Here is a 13,285-nt window from a genome sequence, read left to right on the forward strand (position 1 = left end):
GTCTTTATTGGAGAAGTGTCTGTTCATATCTTCTGCCCATTTTTTGATATGATTATCTGTTTTGTGTGTGTTGAGTTTGAAGAGATCTTTATAGATCCTGGATATCAACCTTTTGTCTGTACTGTCATTTGAAAATATCTTCTCCAATTCCGTGGGTTACCTCTTTGTTTTCTTGACTGTTTCTTGGCTGTGCAGAAGCTTTTGATTTTGATGAAGTCCCAAAAGTTTATTTTCGCTTTTGTTTCCTTTGCCTTTGGAGACATATCTTGAAAGAAGTTGCTGTGGCTGATACGGAAGAGATTACTGCTTATGCTCTCCTCTAGGATTCTGATGGATTCCTGTCTCATGTTGAGGTCTTTTATCCATTTTGAGTTTATCTTTGTGTACGGTGTAAGAGAATGGTCGAGTTTCATTCTTCTACATATAGCGGTCCAGTTTTCCCAGCCCAAGTCATTGAAGAGGCTGTCTTTTTTCCACTGTGTATTTGTTCCTGTTTTGTCGAAGATTAATTGACCATAGAGTTGAGGGTCCATATCTGGGCTCTCTACTCTGTTCCACTGGTCTACGTGTCTGTTTTTATGCCAGTACCATGCTGTCTTGGTGATCACAGCTTTGTAGTAAAGCTTGAAATTAGGTAGTGTGATACCCCGCGTTTTATTTTTATTTTTCAACATTTCCTTAGCGATTCGGGGTCTCTTCTGATTCCATACAAATTTTTGGATTATTTGCTCCAGCTCTTTGAAGAATACTGGTGGAATTTTCATCAGAATGGCATTAAAAGTATAGATTGCTCTAGGCAGTATAGACATTTTAACAATGATTTTTTCTTCCGATCCAAGAGCATGGAATGGTCTTCCAACTTTTTGTGTCTTCTTGAATTTCTTTCATGAGTGTTCTGTGGCTCCTCGAGTACAGATCCTTTACCTCTTTGGTTAAGTTTATTCCCAGGTATCTTATGGTTCTTGGTGCTATAGTAAATGGAATCGATTCTCTAATTTCCCTTTCTGTATTTTCATTGTTAGTGTATAAGAAAGCCACTGATTTCTGTACATTGACTTTGTATCCTGCCAGGTTGCTGAATTGTTGTATGAGTTCTAGTAGTTTGGGGGTGGAGTCTTTTGGGATTTCCATATAAAGAATCATGTCCGAGACAAGATGGCTGGGAAGTAAGAGGAGGTGCCCCTTCAACCTGTATCCTAAGGTGAGCTGATTACCTTCCAAAGAACTCCAATCACACACGAAATCAGCCTGAGATCAGAATTATACACGTCTGGATCTCTACTGGAGCAGAAGACGCCAGTGGGCAGGTAAAGCAGAGTGGGAAAGTTGGACAGATATCAGAAGATAAACAAAAGGGGGAGGGAGCCACCAGAGGTGACACATTAGAAAGTAATATCCCAATAAGAGAGTGCCCTGCGCCTGGGGACCAGCATTAACTAGGGAGTCTGGTAGAAAGCACTCAAAAAGAGAAAAGGATCACTGAGGGGCGGGGGCGGAATTGCAGGAATCTGGGTGTTAGGGTCAGGGGCTTAAGTCCCCAGACCCAAGGCAGCCAACACTGGCCAAGAGCCAGAGAGAGTGTGGCAGAGAAACAAGGTTTGGTCTCTGAAGCACAAGCATGCCTGAAAGTGCTTGGCGCCTGGCTCCTGTGAGGGGCTGGGAGCCTCCCAGCCAACAGAAGCACAGCCTTTTTGCAGTCCCCTTGCGAGTGCCTTGCCTTGCCATCAGAGTAGAGTCCTGCTCCCCACCCTCCCCTGAGAGAGGTGAACACAAGTGCCAGCCCGGTGCTCTCGGACTGGAAAGACCAGGCACTCCCAGCCCGGGCTAGTGGGAAACTCTCAGTGTGCGATCCCTGCTTGGAACTTCTCTGGCAGGCTGGAGCTGCCCAGACAGCCACTGCCACTGCCATGGTTTGGGGTACAAGCAAACAATCCTGAGTCCCCAGGGACCGCGACTGGGAACCTGTTCTGCCAGCGGCCAAGGGGGGATTTATTTGGGCTCTGCAGCAAAACTGAGGTTTCTCTCTGAGAGGGAAGTCAGGGTGCAGATTACTTTCCTCTAAACCTACAAAAACCATCAAAAGTGATCAAGGCAATAGAGAAAAACAAAAGTGAACAAATATAAAAACCTCCAGAGAACAAAAGCCTGAAAAAAACAGTTTCCTCAGAGCCCACTCCCTTGAGGGGGGCGAGAGGACTTAACTCAGAGAACATCATTGACTGAAAACCCACGTGGCAGGCCCCTCCCTGAGAAAACCAACCACGAAAGGAAAAAAAAAAAAAAGATGAAAACACTACAAGACAACAACCACCACTACCTCATAGTGATGAAGTCCCAGAACCTAAGTCAGGTTCGGTGGAGTGAGGAGGTTCAGAGCCAACGACTAAAGAAAGAATTCTTAAGACGTCGTTGGTGCAAAAGGTGATTTATTAGAGCACGGGGACAGGGCCCGTGGGCAGGCGGAGATGAGGCTGCCCCGGGTTGTGAAGGTGGGCATGTTATATACCCCACGGTTGGGGGAGGTGGTGAAGGAATGGGAGATTTCCACAGAGTTCTCACATGCTAGGGAGGGCCTACAAGGTGGGGGGGGGGGGAGTCTTTGCCCTTATGACCTGATCAATGTCGTCTTTAGGTCAGGCATTAACATCAAGATAATGGGGGATTCTTGGTGGGGCATTATGATCTGGCTATCATTTACATTCCCTTCTACCCCAGTCTCCTCCAGTTTATGGTGGGAGGGGGACATTAGGGCTTCAGGAACCAAGAGTTATTTGCCTCTGGAAATTTGTGCTATTGATAAGGTAACCTCCCTGTTTAGGTCTCTAGGACATCTTGTAGGGCAAGGGAGATTCCTGTTCTGCAGGATTGCGATCCCTGCAAGTTAACTATTTATCGTTTTATGGCAGTCAGGGGTGCCTGAGGAATGCTACACATATGGAGGGGAACAGGTGAAGAGAGGGTGCAAGGCGCCAGCTTTTGCTTTGTCCTCAGCCAGCTTCCTGCTCCCTCATCATTCCCCCCTGAACAATTTTGACCCTTAAATCTTTAAGGTGGTTGAAGGTGGAAGGTCTCATCTTCTGTAACTTCTTCGTGCTGAATAGGGGCGTAGAGCTGTCCCTACCTGCTCAGGTCAATATTGGTCAGGGTAGGAACGTATAAGGGAGTTACGAAATGTGGAGGCAGCTGAATCCAGCGCTGACAGTGAAGAGGCGTCCTCGCACGTGACAAGGATCGTCTGCCGTGGTGTAGTCATTGTAGCAATGGAGTCTGGGCACCAAGTAGAGAAACATGGAACAAAGCAACATATTAAGATTAATAAGGCGATAAGAATAAGAAGCCCGAAAAGGAGATTTGGCCATAGCCCTCCTCCAAGCCAGGAACTTAACCAATCACTAAAAGAGAAAGAAGGATCTTGTAGGGCCTTAATCTGGGTGTTCATATCTTTTATTAGTCCTGTGACATTTTTGTGATAGTCTGGAATGTACACGGAGTGCAAGGCGCCAGCTTTTGCTTTGTCCTCAGCCAGCCTCCTGCTCCCTCATCAATAGGACAATTTTTATTATTAATTCAATCCCACTACTCTGGCTCATTTTTTTATATAGATAATTTTTTATTATTATATAGATAATTTTTAACCTATTTACCTTCATAGTGAGATGTCCAATACATCAAATTCCATAATAACCTTCTAACCTGAAGTTTTGATACATACACCTGTGTTTTCCTTTTGCATCTCTATTTTTAAAATTTCTATTTTTTTTAATTTTAATTTACTTTAGTCGAGTTTATTCCTTTTTTAAATTTTTATTTTCTAATATTCATATAGAGTTAAACTTCAAGGTAATCCCCTTTCCCCAATCAATGCCACCCCTATAGGTAAACGAATTCCTAATCTCCCTTTATCTTAGGAAAGTTGAGTCTTTTAATAAAGTTATCAAGATAAATCCAGGAAGAGCCAAAACAACCTTCGACACCCACACTGAGAATTTACAACCACTCTCCCATCTTTTTCTTCCACCAGCATTTCTATGCTTTTGTTTTTGTCCTGATAGTATAGAAATCTTAAACGCGGGGTTCCTTTGAGGAATTTCTTCCATTATTTGCATATATATATATATGTCTCTTGTTATATACTTTTTTTTTTCATTTATTTATTTTCAGCTTAACAGTATCATTATTTTTTCACCACACCAAGTGCTCCATGCAATCCATGCCCTCTATAATACCCACCACCTGGTACCCTGACATCCCACCCCCCCTCGCCACTTTTCAAACCCCTCAGATTGTTTGTCAGAGTCCATAGTCTCTCATGATTCACCTCCCCTTCAATTTACAACCCCCTTCTCTCTAACTCCCCATGTCCTCCATGCTTTTAGTTATGCTCCACAAATAAGTGAAACCATATGATAATTGATTCTCTCTGCTTGACTTATTTCACTCAGCATAATATCTTCCAGTCTCGTCCATGTTGCTACAAAAGTTGGGTATTCGTCCTTTCTGATGGAGGCATAATACTCCATAGTGTATATGGACCACATCTTCCTTATCCATTCATTCGTTGAAGGGCATCTTGGTTCTTTCTACAGTTTGGCGACCGTGGCCATTGCTGCTATAAACAGTGGGGTACAGATGGCCCTTCTTTTCACTATATCTGTATCTTTGGGGTAAATACCCAGGAGTGCAATGACAGGGTCATAGGGAAGTTCTATTTTTAATTTCTTGAGGAATCTCCACACTGCTCTCCAAAGAGGCTGCACCAACTTGCATTCCCACCAACAGTGGAAGAGGGTTCCCCTTTCTCCACATCCCCTCCAACACATGTTGTTTCCTGTCTTGTTAATTTTGGCCATTCTAACTGGTGTAAGGTGATATCTCAATGTAGTTTTAATTTGAATCTCCCTGATGGCTAGTGATAATGAATATTTTTCATGTGTCTGATAGCACATCAATCTTAAACTCAGGGTTTCTTTATTGGAAAAGTGTCCATATCTTCTGCCCATTTTTTGATATGATTGTCTGTTTTGTTGAGTTTGAGGAGTTCATTATAGATCCTGGATATCAACCTAGTGTCTGTACTGTCATTTGCAAATATCTTCTCCCATTCCGTGGGTTGCCTCTTTGTTTTCTTGACTGTTTCCTTGGCTGTGCAGAAGCTTTTGATTTTGATGACTTCCCAAAAGTTCATCTTCACTTTTGTTTCATTTGCCTTTGGAGACCTATCTTGAAAGAAGTTGCTGTGGCTGATATCGAAGAGATTAATGCCTATGTTCTCCTCTAAGATTCTGATGGATTCCTGTCTCACATTGAGGTCTTTTATCCATTTTAAGTTTATCTTGGTGTACGGTATAAGAGAATGGTCGAGTTTCATTCTTCTATATATAGCTGCCCAGTTTTCGCAGCACCATTTACTGAAGAGACTGTCTTTTTTCCACTCTATATTTTTTCCTGTTTTGTCTAAGATTATTTGACCATAGAGTTGAAGGTCCATATCTGTGCTCTCTACTCTGTTCCACTGGTCTATGTGTCTGTTTTTATGCCAGTACCATGCTGTCTTGGTGATCACAGCTTTGTAGTAAAGCTTGAAATCAGGTAGCGTGATGCCCCCAGCTTTATTTTTGTTTTTCAGCATTTCCTTAGATATTTGAGGTCTCTTCTGATTCCATACAAAATTTTGGATTATATGCTCCAGCTCTTTGAAGAATACCGGTGGAATTTTTATCCGAATGGCATTAAAAGTATAGATTGCTCTATGCATTATAAACATTTTAACAATGTTTATTCTTCCAATGCAAGAGCATGGAATGGTCTTCCATCTTTTTGTGTCTTCTTCAATTTCTTTCATGAGTGTTCTGTAGTTCCTTGAGTACAGATCCTTTACCTCTTTAGTTAGGTTTATTCCCAGGTATCTTATGGTTCTTGGTGCTATAGTAAATGGAATCGATTCTCTAATTTCCTCTCTGTATTTTCATTGTTAGTGTATAAGAAAGTCACTGATTTCTGTACATTGAGTTTGTATCCTGCCCACGTTGCTGAATTGCTGTATGAGTTCTAGTAGTTTGGGGTGGAGTCTTTTGGGTTTTCCATATAAAGAATCATGTCATCTGCAAAGAGAGAGAGTTTGACTTCTTCATTACCAATTTGGATACCTTTTATTTCCCTTTGTTGTCTGATAGCTGTTGCTAGGACTTCTAATACTATGTTGAACAAGAGTGGTGAGAGTGGGCATTCTTGTCGTGTTCTTGAACTCAACTGGAAGGATGCAAGCTTTATCCCATTGAGGATGATATTTGCTGTGGGTCTTGCATAGATAGATATGATGAAGATCAGGAATGTTCCCTCTATCTCTATACTTTGAAGCTTTTTAATCAGGAACGGATGCCGGATTTTGTCAAATGCTTTTTCTGCATCCATTGAGAGGACCATGTGATTCTTCTCTCTTCTCTTATTAATTTGTTCTATCACATTGATTGATTTGCGAATGTTGAACCATCCTTGTAGCCCCGGGATGAATCCCACCTGGTCATGGTGGATAATCTTTTTAATGTGCTGTTGGATCCTGTAGGCTAGGATCTTGGTGAGAATCTTAGCGTCCATATTCATCAGTGATATTGGTCTGAAATTCTCCTTTTTGGTAGGGTCTTTGCCTGGTTTGGGGATCAGGGTAATGTTGGCTTCATAGAAAGAGTCAGGAAGTTTTCTTTCTGCTTCAATTTTTTGAAACAGCATCGTGAGATAGGTGTTATTTCTTCTTTGAAAGTTTGGAAGAATTCTCCAGGGAAACCATCAGGTCCTGGGCTCTTGTTTTTTGGGAGGTTTTTGATCACCACTTCAATCTCTTTACTAAATATTGGTCTATTCAGGTTGTCAATTTCTTCCTGATTCAATTTTAAGAGTTTGTAGTTTTCCAGGAATGCATCCATTTCATCTAGGCTGCTTAGCTTATTGGCATATAACTGTTGATAATAACTTCTGATGATTGTTTCTACTTCCTTGGTGTTCGTTGTGATATCTCCCTTTCATTCATAATTTTATGTATTTGAGCTTTCTCTCTTTTCTTTTGGATTAGTGTCGTCAATGGTTTATCAATCTTATTGATTCTTTAAAAAAAAAAAAAGCTTCTACTTTCATTGATACGTTCTACTGTTTCTCTGGTTTCTACCTCATCGATCTCAACTCTAATCTTGATGATTTCCCTTCTTATGTGTGGAGTTGCTTTGATTTGTTGTTGATTCTCCAGTTCTTTCAGGTGTACAGACAGCTGCTGTGTTCTGGATTTTTCAATTTTTCTGAGGGAGGCTTGGATGGCTATGTATTTCCCCCTTAGGACCTCCTTTGCTGTATCCCATAGGTTTTGGACCGAAGTGTCTTCATTCTCATTGGTTTCCATGAATTGTTTCAGTTCTTCTTTGATCTCCTGGTTGATCCAAGCATTCTTAAGCAAGGTGGTCTTTAGCTTCCAGGTGTTTGAGTTCCTTCTGAACTTTTCCTTGTGATTGAGCTCCAGTTTCACAGCATTGTAATCTGAGAATATGCAGGGAATAATCTCAGTCTTTTGGTATTGGTTGAGCCCTATTTGTGACCCACTATGTGGTCTGTTCTGGAGAAGGTTCCATGTGCACTTGAGAAGAATGAGTATTCTGTTGTTTTAGGGTGGAATGTTCTGCATATATCTACCAGGTCCATCTGGTCCAATGTGTCATTCAATGCTCTTTTTTCTTTATTGATTTTCTGCTTCGATGATCTGTCCTTTTCTGAGAGAGGCATGTTAAGTTCTCTAATGATTAGTGTATTCATATCAATATGATTATTTATCTTGATTAACTGTTTTCTTATGTAATTGGCTGCTCCCATATTGGGGGCATAAATATTTACAATTGTTATATCATTTTGGTGGATAGTCCCTTTAAGAATGATGTAGTGTCCTTCTGGATCTCTGACTACAGTCTTTAGTTTAAAATCTAATTCGTCTGATATGAGAATCTCTATCCCAGCCTTTTTTTGAGGCCCATTGGCATGAAAGATGCTTCTCCATCCCTTCACTTTAGTCTGGGTGTATCTTTAGGTTCAAAATGGGTCTCTTGTAGACAACATATGGATGGGTCCTGTTGTTTTAACCAGTCTGTAACCCGGTGCCATTTTATGGGCACATTTAGGCCATTCACATTGAGGGTGATTATTGATAGATACGTTTTTATTGACATCGTGTTACGTTTGAAGTCTTTCTTTCTGTAGATTGTCTCTATATTTCTGTTTAATGCTATTCTTGGGCTTTTTAATCCTTTAAAGAAACCCCCTTAATATTTCCTGCAGTATCAGCTTTGTCGTTGCATAGTCTTTTAAGCCTTGCCAGTGCTGGAAACTCTTTATCTCTCCACCCATTCTGAATGTCAGTCTTTTGGATAAAGTATTCTTGGCTGCATGTTCTTCTCATTCAGTGCCCTGAATATATCTTGCCAGCCCTTTCTGGCTTGCCAGGTCTCTGTGGACAGTTCTGACGTTATTCTGATGGGCTTTCCTCTGTACGTAAGGATCTTCTTTGTCCTAGCTGCTTTCAAGAGGTTCTACCTACAATTATAATTCTTCATTCTTACTATTAGGTGTCTGATGACTTTTGAGAATCTGTATTCTTGAGGGGGGAACCTTTCGGCCTCTAGTACATAAACGCTGGTTCCATTCACGAGATTGGGAAAATTTTCATGAAGAACTTGTTCTACTATATCTTCTAGACTTCTTTCTTTCTCTTCTCCTTCAGGGATTCCAATAATTCTGACCTTGGAACCTTTCATGGCATCATTTATTTCCCTGATTCTGTTTTCGTGGCTTCTAAGTTGTTTGTTGCAGGCTTCCTCCTGATCCTTTCTCTCTATCTGTTTGTCCTCCAGATCACTAATTCTATCTTCTGCCTCAGTTACTCTAGCATTGAGAGAATTTAGATGAGATTGGAACTCCTTGAGAGCATTGCTAAACCCATCCCTGGTAGCTTTCAGCTCTTCCCTAATATTGAAAACATGATTGCTGGTCGTTTTCAGTTCGGCCCTAATCAATTCCGTTTGGTCACCCATGGCTTTCTCCAACCTAGCTACTGCTTGGATAATTGTTAGCCTGAATTCTCTTTCTGACATATTGTCTATGTTGATAGCCATTAGCTCTGTTGCAGAAGGTCCATCCTCTGTATTTTTCTTCTCTTGGGCATTCCTCCTCCTAGTCATTTTGGTGAGAGATGGCTGAATGGGTGTAGCTGGGTGTATCGACTGTGGTGCATTCCAGGTGCACCCTGTAATGCTTCTGAGCAATCAGGGCTCCCCACCCAAATGAGAGGAAAAAGAAAAGGACAAGAAAAAAAAGAGAGAGTGAAAGAGAAGGTTTAGCCCAAATGGGCCCCAAGGTACGATTTATGAAGTATACAAACAGACACAGACAAACAAAATTACTGATAAAAGTATATGACAAGAGTATATATATATATATATATATATATATATATATATATATGTGTGTGTGTGCAAATAAAAGAAGAACCTCCTCAAAAAGAACCCTGAGTGTAAACAAACACAAAAACACAGAAATACTGGTGGAAGAAAAAGGTGGGAGAATGGTTGTAAATTCTCAGTGTGGGTGAGGAAGGTTGTTTTGATTCTTCCTGGATGTATCTTGATATCTTTGTTAAAGGACTCAACTTTCCTAAGATAAGAGGGGATTAGGAATTGCTTTACCTATAGGGGTGGCATTGATTGGGGAAAGGGGATTACCTTGAAGTTTAACTCTATATGAATATTAGAAAATAAAAATTTAAAAAAGGAATAAACTAAAGTAAATTTTTAAAAAAATAAAGAAATTTAAAAAATAGAAATGCAAAAGGAAAACACAGGTGTATGTATCAAAAAGTTCAGGTTAGAAGGTTATTATGGAATTTGATGTACTGAACATCTCACTGTGACGGTAAATAGGTTAAAAAAATCTATATAAAAATAAAAAATTAACTATGTAAAAACAAAAAATGAGCCAGAATAGTGGCATTGAATTTATAATAAAAATTGTCCTATGAAGTAGTGGTGGTTGTTCTCTTGTCTTTTTTTTTTTTTTTTTTTTTCCTTTCCCAGTTGGTTTTCTGGGAGAGGAGTCTGCCATGTGGGTTTTCAGTCCCTGAAGTTCTCTCAGCTAAGTCCTCCTGCCCCCCTCAAGGGGGTGGGCTCTGAGGAAACTGATTTTTTCAGGCTTTTGTTCTCTGGAGGTTTTTATATTTGTTCTCTTTTGTTTTTCTCTCGCCTTGACCGCTTTTGATGGTTTTTTTAGGTTTAGAGGAAAGCAAACTGCACCCTGACCTCCCTCTCAGAGAGAAGCCTCAGTCTGGCTGCAGAGCCCATATAAATCCCCCCTTGGCCGCTGGCAAAGCAGGTTCCCAGTCGCGCTCCCTGGGGACTCGGGATTTTTTGCCTGTACCCAAAACCACAGCAGCGGCGCTGTCTGGGCAGCTCCAGACTGCCAGAGAGGTTCTAAGCAGTGATCGCACACCGAGATTTTCCCGCTGGCCTGGGCTGGGAGTGCCTGGTCTTTCTGGTCTGAGAGCACCCATCTGGCATTTGTATTCACCTCTCTCTGGGGAGGGGGGGGTGGGCACGACTCAGACTCAGATGGCACAGCAGGGCACTTGCCTGGGGACTGCAAAAAGGCTGTGCTTCTGTTGGCTGGCGAGGCTCTCATCCCTCAAGGGAGCCAGGTGCCAAGCACTCTCAGGCGCACTGGTGGTTCAGGGACCAAGACCTGGTTTCTCTGCCTCAGTGGTGGCTGTCCTGGGTTTGGGGACTTAAGCCCTGACCCTAACACCCGGATTCCCGCAATTTACCCCCTGGTGATCCTTTGCTCTTTTTGAGTGCTTTCTACCAGACTCCCTAGTTAATGCGGGTCCCCAGGCGCAGAGCATTCTCATATTGGGATATTATTTTCCAATGGGTTGCCTCTGGTGGCTCCCTCCCCCTTTTGTTTATCCTCCTATATCAGTCCGACTTTCCCACTCTGCTTTACCTGCCCACTGGTGTCTTCTGCTCCAGTAGAAATCCATAGGTGTATAATTCTGATCTCAGGCTGATTTTGTGGGTGATTGGAGATCTTTGGAAGGTAATCAGCTCACTTTAGGGTGCAGGTTGAACGGGCACCTCCTCCTATTTCCCTGCCATCTTGTCTCTCCAGTATTGATTATTTTTGAATGTTGATATATTTCACTAGGAAAGCCATCTATTCCTGAACTTTTGTTTACTGGGAGGTTTTTTATTCTAATCCAATCTTCTTATTAGTAATATGCATATTCAGATTTTCTTTCTTCATGATTCAATCTGGGAAGATTGGAAATTTCTATGGATTCATCTTTCTAGGTTGTCTATTTTATTGTCTGTAACTTTTCTTAGTGGTCTCCCATGAAATTTTGTATTTCTGTGGTATCACATGTGCCTTGTTTTGCATTCCTGATGTTACTTATTTGGATGCTTTTATTCTTAGTCTAGGTAAAGGTTTGTTAATTTTGTTTACATTATGAAGCAACTAGTTATTAGTGATTTTTTGTGTATTTTCTCTATTTTTAAAAAATATTTTAATTTTAAGTAATCTTTACACCCAACATAGAGCTAAAAGTCACAACCTTGACATGAAAAAATACATATTCCTCAGACTTAGCCAGACAGTTGTCCCTCTATTTTTTATTATCTTATTGTATTTATTTCCATCCAGATCTTCATTACTTATTTCCTTCTATTACTCATTCCTTCATTATTCTTCTAGTTTATTTAGTTTTAAATTTATATGAACTTTATAAATTAAAAAACACATACATTTTATACTATTATATAAAATATATAAATTTTATATATAAATATAAAATATGTGTGTATATATATCATTGTTGTTGGTTTTTAAATAATTTTTATTATGTAATGTTACTCACTATAAAATTTATCATTAGTTTTTGATGTGGTGTTCCAAGATTCAATTTTATGTCATTGTGTTTTTGAACCAAGTTTGAATTATTATTAAATTCCCTGTTAGATCCACTTTTATTGTACCCCATAAATTTTGATATGCCAGCTTTTCTGTTTTAAATTGCTTCTATTTTTAACATTATTTCTGTTTTTCCATGGAGTTTATTTATCCCTCATATAGTTTGCATATTAACCCCTGATAAGCTGATGGTTTGCAAGTGTTTTCTTATTTCATGTGTTGTCTTGTACTTTTCTTGGTTCTTTCCATTACTTCATAGAATATTTTAAGTCTCACATAGCATCACTTGTTTATTTTTATTTTTATGGCCTGTATTTTGCTGTCATATAAAAAAAGAAAGCCATCAAGACCAATGCAAAAGAGATATTTCACCATTTTCTTCAATGAGGTCTATACTTTCAAATCTTACATTTAATTCTTCAACCCATTTCATTTCAATATTTATGAGTGGTCCACGCTAAAAGTCTAGTTTCTTTCTTTCATATGTGAACATTTAGTTTTCCATTTACCAGGGTTTTTTTATTAATTTATTTATTTTCAGAAAAACAGTATTCATTATTTTGTCACCACACCCAGTGCTCCATGCAATCTGTGCCCTCTATAATACCCACCACCTGTTAACCCAACCTCCCAGCCCCTCCACGATTTCAAACACCTCAGATTCTTTTTCAGAGACAATAGTCTCTCATGGTTAACCTCCCCTTCCAATTTACCCCAACTACCTTCTCCTCTCTAACTCCCCATGCCCTCCATGCTATTTTTTATGCTTCACAAAAAAGAGAAACCATATGATAATTGATTCTCTCTGCTTGACTTATTTCACTCAGCATAATCTCTTCCAGTCCCATCCATGTTGCTACAAAAGTTGGGTATTCATCCTTTCTGATGGAGGCATAAGACTCCATAGTGTATATGGACCACATTTTCCTTATCCATTCGTCTGTTGAAGGGCATCTTAGTTCTATCCATAGTTTGGCGACCGTGGCCATTGCTGCTATAAACATTGGGGTACAGATGGCCCTTCTTTTCATGACATCTGTATCTTTGGGGTAAATACCCAGGAGTGCAATGACAGGGTCATAGGGAACTTCTATTTTTAATTTCTTGAGGAATCTCCACAATGTTCTCCAAAGAGGCTGCACCAACCTGCATTCCCACCAACAGTATAAGAGGGCTCCCGTCTCTCCACATCCACTCCTTGTTAATTTTGGCCATTCTAACTGGTGTAAAGTGATATCTCAATGTCGTTTTAATTTTAATCTCCCTGATGGCTAGTGATGATGAACATTTTTTCATG

The sequence above is a fragment of the Mustela lutreola genome, chromosome 5 (genome assembly GCF_030435805.1).
Source record: "Mustela lutreola isolate mMusLut2 chromosome 5, mMusLut2.pri, whole genome shotgun sequence".
NCBI lineage: Eukaryota > Metazoa > Chordata > Mammalia > Carnivora > Mustelidae > Mustela > Mustela lutreola.